This window comes from Canis lupus, chromosome 17 (assembly GCF_003254725.2).
Source record: "Canis lupus dingo isolate Sandy chromosome 17, ASM325472v2, whole genome shotgun sequence".
Classification (NCBI taxonomy): domain Eukaryota; kingdom Metazoa; phylum Chordata; class Mammalia; order Carnivora; family Canidae; genus Canis; species Canis lupus.
The window spans coordinates 6,637,068-6,644,348 of record NC_064259.1 but is presented as its reverse complement, the minus strand read 5'-3'; positions in this window follow the sequence as shown (position 1 = coordinate 6,644,348).

The following is a 7,281-nucleotide window of genomic DNA, read 5'->3' as shown; positions in this document are numbered from 1 at the left end:
AAAATGGTCAAGGAGACCTGGAATTGACACAGTATCTTAAGTTGGCCCCTGAAAGGTGGTTAGGTTTTTGATAGCTAGAAATATGTTCTGAGCAAGAGGAATTTCAGAAGAAAAGGCAAAAGGGGAGGACACACACACAAACACACACCCCCCACCCCACCCCCACCCCCCACCCCCGTGTGCCCTGAGCCAGGATTAGTCCCTGAGGTCTGCATAACAAACGATCACACACTGGGTGGCTCAAAGCAACAGAAATCTATTCTCTCAGGGTCCTGTAGGCCAGAAGTTCAAAATGAAGGTGTTGGCAGAGCCATTTTCCCTCTGAAGGCTCTTGGAAGAGAATCCTTCCCTGTCTCTTCCTGGCTTCTGGTAAGTCGTGGGCAACCCTTGGTTATTGGCTTCTGGCTGCATTACTTTTTTTTTTTTTAAGTAAGCTCTGTGCCCAACATGGGGTTCAAACTCATGACCCCAAGGTCAAGAGCCACATGCTCCACTGTCTGAGCCAGCCAGTTGCCGCTACTCCATTTGCCTCTCTGTCATTACATGGTGTGCATGTATGTGCATGTGCATGAGGGGCTTCTCTTTCACATGAACACTAGTCATTGGATTTAGGAATGCATGACCTCATCTCAGCTTGATTACATCGGCAAAGATGTTATTTTCAGATAAGGCTAGATCTGTAAATACTAGGGGTTAGGACTTGAACCTATCTTTTTGGGAGGAGATAGTTCTACTCACTACAAGCATTAAAATGTCTAATTTGATGAAAATGGGGAAATTGTGAGATATCTGGCTGTATGTCAGATAGTTTATATTTATTTAATCAATACTGTTGACTTCCTTATGCACAGCATTATAACTTGCTCTGGAAGGGAGCAGGGTACCCCTGCCATAGGAGCTTTTGCTCTGGTGGAGAAAAGTAAGATACCAAGTAGACAACAAGGCAAGGTAAAACAAATAGATGATATGGGCACCTGGGTGGGTCAGTCAGTTAAGTGACTAACTCTTGATCTCAGCTCAGGTCTTGATCTCAGGGTCATGAGCTCAAGTTCTATGTTGGGCTCCATGCTGGACATGGATCCTACAAAAAAAAAAAAAAAAAAAAAAAAGGAAAGAAAGAAAAGAGAAATAACACATGGATGATGAGAGAAGCAAGAAACATGCCACGAGAAGAAGACATTTAGCTAGCCCTACCCAGACAAGAAGAGGTGTTGGTGGAGAGCAAGCAGACACAAGAAAGTCACTTCAGAAGCAGAAGAGAGGGGGAGGTAGTGAGGGATCATGCTGGACGATTTCGGGATCCCTGGGTGGCGCAGCGGTTTGGCGCCTGCCTTTGGCCCAGGGCGCGATCCTGGAGACCTGGGATCGAATCCCACATCGGGCTCCCGGTGCATGGAGCCTGCTTCTCCCTCTGCCTATGTCTCTGCCTCTCTTTCTCTCTCTCTCTGTGACTATCATAAATAAATAAAAATTAAAAAAAAAAAACATGCTGGACGATTTCCTTAAATACCAAGTAAGCAAATTAACTAGTGCTTCTCTACAGAATGAAATACTTAGAAATAGTTTATGAAACCCTAAAGAGTTAAAAAGTTAACGTAACTGGGGCATCTGCCTGGCTCAGTTGGAAAAGCATAGGACTCTTGATCTCAGGGTCGTTAGTTTGAGAGTTTGAGATTACTAAAAAAAATAAAAAGAAATTAATGTAACTAGATAATAGGGTGGTATCCTGACTTGGACTGGGGAACAGAAAAGGAATATTAGTGGCCAAACTGTGTGATCCAATTAGTGCTTGCTAGGGGCTGGGAGGGGGTAACAGAGTGACTGTGGGTGTGGAATTACTCTCTGAGGTGATTAAAATGTTCTGGAACTCTTAGCAAATTTTAAGATACAACACAGTATTGTTAACTATAGTCATTATACTCTATGTTAGATCCCTAGAACTTACTCATTTTCAAAGTGTAAGTTTGGGGGAACCTGGGTGGCTCAGTCTGTTGAGTGTCTGGCTCTTGATTTGGCTTAGGTCATGATCTCAGGGTCCTGAGAGAAGCCCCTGTCAGGCTCCATGCTCAGAAGGGAGTCTGCTTGAGTCTTGCTCTCCTTCTCTGTCCCTCCTCCTGCTCATATGCTCTCTCTCTCTCTCAATAAATCTTTAATTTTTATTTTTTTTTTTTATTATTTATTTATGATAGTCACACAGAGAGAGAGAGAGAGGCAGAGACACAGGCAGAGGGAGAAGCAGGCTCCATGCACCGGGAGCCCGATGTGGGATTCGATCCCGGGTCTCCAGGATCGCGCCCTGGGCCAAAGGCAGGCGCCAAACCGCTGCGCCACCCAGGGATCCTTTTTTTTTTTTAATTTTTATTTATTTATTTTTATTATTTATTTATGATAGTCACACAGAGAGAGAGAGAGAGGCAGAGACACAGGCAGAGGGAGAAGCAGGCTCCATGCACCGGGAGCCCGATGTGGGATTCGATCCCGGGTCTCCAGGATCGCGTCAATAAATCTTAAAAAACAAAACCAAACCTGAAAGTGTGTGCCTTTGATCAGCATATCCCATTCCCACCTGTCCTCTCCCAGCCCCTGGCAATCACCTGAATTTGCCTTTTTAAAAATTACACATCTGAGTGACTTTGTACATGTACAGTATTTGTCTTTCTGTGTCTGATTTATTTCACTTATAATAATGTCCTCCAGTTTCATTCATGTTGGAAATAACAGGAATTCCATTTTTAGGGCTGAATAATATTCCATTGTATGTCTATACTACATTTTCTTTAATCATCCATCTCTCTGAATACTTGGCCTTGTTTCCCTATCTGGGCTATTGTACATAATGCTGCAATGAACATGACAGTGTGGATAGGTCTTCAAAATACTGATTTCATTGCCTTTGGGGATATTATTCTTAAAATACTAGTAGAATTGCCAGATCTTAAACATTCAACAACTGAGTCTGTTTTTCTGAAAGGTGCTAAATAGAACAGGTTTTCAATTAAGGTCGCTGGCCACTGTAGAACCAGAGGGTAATTGGTGATGGCCTCCTCTCTGGGGCCTGTCAACCCAAGAGTGATGACTTATGGCCACTTTAGACCTGAAGTAATTTCAAACCAGCACGAGTTTCCATTTTTTCTCTTTATCCAATCTACTCTCTATATTCAGTTATTCATGCGGTTCAATTACTCTGAGATCTCAAGGGAGAGAGAAAGGATCAAAGAACAGAAAGAACTAACACAGCTCCATATTTTCTATGGCATATAATATAAGGAGGTATGATTCCTCTGCTCACGATGTCCAGTGAGTTGCTGCAAATAATCCTCTGATAAAGATGCCTGATAAGAAAAAGGCATAAAAAAGATGCCTGATAAGAAAAAGGCATTAAAAAATGTGTGTATGTGTGTGTGTGAGAGAAAGAGAGAGAGAGAAATGGTTACTAAAAATTTTTAGAAATGAATCTCCTTGAAATAATATTTTCAATGAAATGGCTTGTTTCCAAAAAAAAAAAAAAAATGAAATGGCTTGTTTCCTTCTCTTTTTGAACTTGGGAGGAAATATTATTCCAGTTCCAATTAGGCCTGGTTATTGTCTTGCCCATTAAAATAATTTACAAAAAATTATTGCTCAGGATCCTCAAATATTATGCTTTGCTCTATGCATGATGTATTTTTCAATTTTCTTTCTAAAAGAATCTGAAATAAGTTACAATTTCTGAACTAAAATCTTGGATGTAATCATCTACCAAGAACTCTAGTTTCCAAGAGAGGAAAAAATAAAACAAGAGTTAAAAAATAAAACGAGGAAATCAGAGAGGGAGAAAACCATAAAAGGCTCTTAATCATAGGAAACAAACTGAAGTTCATTGGTGGGGAAAGCAGATGCTTAACTGACTGAGCATCCCAGGTGGCCTCAGATTTAAACTTTTTAATTCATGTAAGAGTACTATAGCTGGGACATCTTGTAACTTCTTGTATTTTTCAAAAGACTTATTATCTGAACTACATTTTACCTTATTTTAAAATGCTAAGTTCAGGGGCACCTGGGTGGCTCTGTTGGTGAAGCGTTGCCTTTGGCTCAGGTCAAGATCCCAGGAGTCTGGGATCAAGTCCCACATCTGAGACTGAGCAGGGAGCCTGCTTCTCCCTCTGCCCCTCCTTGCCCTTTCCTGCCTCTTGCGTTCTCTCTCTCAAATAAATAAAATCTTCTTAAAAATTAAAAAAAAGGGATCCCTGGGTGGCGCAGCGGTTTGGCGCCTGCCTTTGGCCCAGGGCGTGATCCTGGAGACCCGGGATCGAATCCCACGTCGGGCTCCCGGTGCATGGAGCCTGCTTCTCCCTCTGCCTGTGTCTCTGCCCCTCTCTCTCTCTCTCTCTGTGTTTGACTATCATAAATAAATAAAAATTTATAAAAAAAAAAAAATTAAAAAAAAAGCTAACTTCAAAGCACTATTAACTGGGACTTCCTCTTTGATGTGACTATTACCTGACTAGTTTCTCTATATAAACAACTATAAAAGTGGATAAATTATAACTAATGATAATTTATGAATAACTAATGAATAAATTGAAACTAATAAAATTGATCCACAAGCAGCACAAGATGTTGTTCCCTAATAAAAACAAAACAAGGCGGGGCAGCCCGGGTGGCTCAGTGGTTTAGCGCCGCCTTCAGCCCAAGGCCTGATCCTGGAGACTGGGATCAAGTCCCATGTTGGGCTCCCTGCGTGGAGCCTGCTTCTCCCTCTGCCTGTGTCTCTGCCTCTCTAATAAATAAATAAAAAACAAAAACAAAGAAAAAAAACAAGGCAAGGAAAAAAGAAAAAGAGGAAACTAGGATCCAGTCAACTTGCTTAAGTTTTTTTTTAAGTAGGTGCTATGCCCAACTTGGGACTTGAACTCAGGACGCTGAGATCAAGAGTTGCATACTCTATGGACTGAGCCAACCAGGTGCCCAGGCTGTATTTTTTAAAGCAGATGATAGTGGCTGTGTAACAAATTCCTCCTAACTTAGGAACTTAAAACATTTATTCTTTCCCACAGTTTCTAAGGGTCAGGAATGAGGGAATGGTTTAGTTGGGTGGTCCTGGCTCAGGGTCTCCGGAAATTTGCTGTCCAGCTGCTGGGCTGGGGGACTGCAGTCACTTCAAAGCTCACCTAGGGCTGGAGAGTTCATTTCCAAGCTCACTCTTACAGTCTGCAGTAAGTCTCAGTTACTTGCTGGCTGTGGGCCTCTGTAGGCTTCCTGCATGTTCCACTGAGTGACCTAAGAGAGAGCAAGTAAGAAAGAGAGCACTGCAGATGGAAGATAGTCTCTTACAATTTTGGAAGTGAAATACCGTCACTTCTGCTGTATGCTGTTGACCATATGGACCAACCCTTTGTCCAATGTGTTATTGAGGGACTGACTATACAAAAGTGTATCAAGAAGCAGGGACCGCTGAGGGCTCCTTGGGGGCTGGTGACCACTGTGGCTATCAAATCTCTCAGATATTTAGGGGCACCTGAGTGGCTTAGTTGATTAAGCATCTGCCTTTAGCTCAAGTCATGATCCCAGGTCGTGGGAAGCAGGCTCCCCGCTGAGCAGGGAGCCAGATGTGGGTTGTAGCCCCACCCATGGGATGTAGCTCAGCGGGGAGCCTGCTTCTCCCTCTCCCTCTGCGGCTCCCCCTGACTGTGCTCCCTCCCTCTCTCTGTATCAAATAAATAGAATCTTAAAAGAAACAAACCTCTCAGATATTTATATCCCATTAGGTAAATTTAAAAGAATGACCCTAACAATTTCAATTTTAAATGTATTTACATTATGATGCAAAGTTCATTCTGATCAATTCTTTTGGGGATAAGAGAATGAAGATCACTGGCTCAGATTACTAGTTCTTCTAACCTGTCCCTCTTATCATGTTCCTCTGGCTCTTTATCTCCCCCACGTGGTGTTAATTTATCTTAAAGATATAGACAACTGATAAATGAAAGGCAAACCTCAAACTGGAAATCCTAATTTGGGTACTGATTTGTAAATCGGATTGCTTCATATCTGGACTGTCCCTGAAAATCTAGGACTATTGGATATGAGTAAGAAAATGGATCAAGAGCTTTACATTTTAATAAACAGCATTTATTGGGGCACCTGGCTGGCTTCGTTGTTAGAGCATGTAACTTGGTCTCGGGGTCGTGAGTTCAAGCCCCATGTTGGCATGGAGCCTACTTAAAAAAAAAAAAATTAAATGGCATTTATTAAATAGATAGCTAAGTGCCTTCTGTGAGCAAGACACTATAGAGCTGTGAAAGACACCAAAAAATATAATCTAGGACCTACTAAAGTTCTAAGCTGGAGAGTATGGTGCCTAGCTGTTCAGGAAATGATACTCTAATTGTATTTAAAAAATTGTGGGGGTCCCTGGGTGGCTCAGTGGTTTAGCACCTGCTTTCAGCCCAGGGCATGATTCTGGAGTCCCTGGATGGAGTCCCACATTGGGGTCCCTGCATGGAGCCTGTTTCTCCCTCTGCCTGTGTCTCTGCCTCTTTCTCTGTGTCTCTCATGAATAAATAAACAAAATCTTAAAAAAAAATTGTATACAGGGGCAATTGGGTGGCTCAATTAGTTAAGTGTCTGCCTTTGGCTCCAGTGGTGATCTGGGGTCCTGGGGTAAAAGCCAAGCTTTTTATTTTTTTTTTTATTTATTTTTATTTTTTTTTATTTTTTTTTAAATTTTATTTATTTATGATAGTCACATAGAGAGAGAGAGAGAGGCAGAGACACAGGCAGAGGGAGAAGCAGGCTCCATGCCCCGGGAGCCCGATGTGGGATTCGATCCCGGGTCTCCAGGATCGCGCCCTGGGCCAAAGGCAGGCGCCAAACCGCTGCGCCACCCAGGGATCCCAAAGCCAAGCTTTTTAATGGCTTTCCCCTACTCCATGGGGAGCCTGCCTCTGCCTCCTCTCACTCATCCTTTCTATCTCTCATGAATAAATAAATAAAATCTTTAAAAAATTATATACAATGGTCGCATTTTTAAATCATATATATATATATTTAAGTAGGCTCCACACCCAGCCTGGAGCCCAAGGCAGAGCTTGAACTCACAACTCTTTAGATCAAGACCTGAGCTGAGGGGAAGGGAGGGAAAAATAAAACACGACAAAATCAGAGAGGGAAACAAACCAAAAAAGACTCTTATCCATAAGAAACAAACTTAGGGTCGCTGGAGGGGGTCAGCGGGAGGATGGTAACTGGGTGACTGGCATGAAGGAGGGCACATGATGTAATGAGCACTGGGTGTTACAT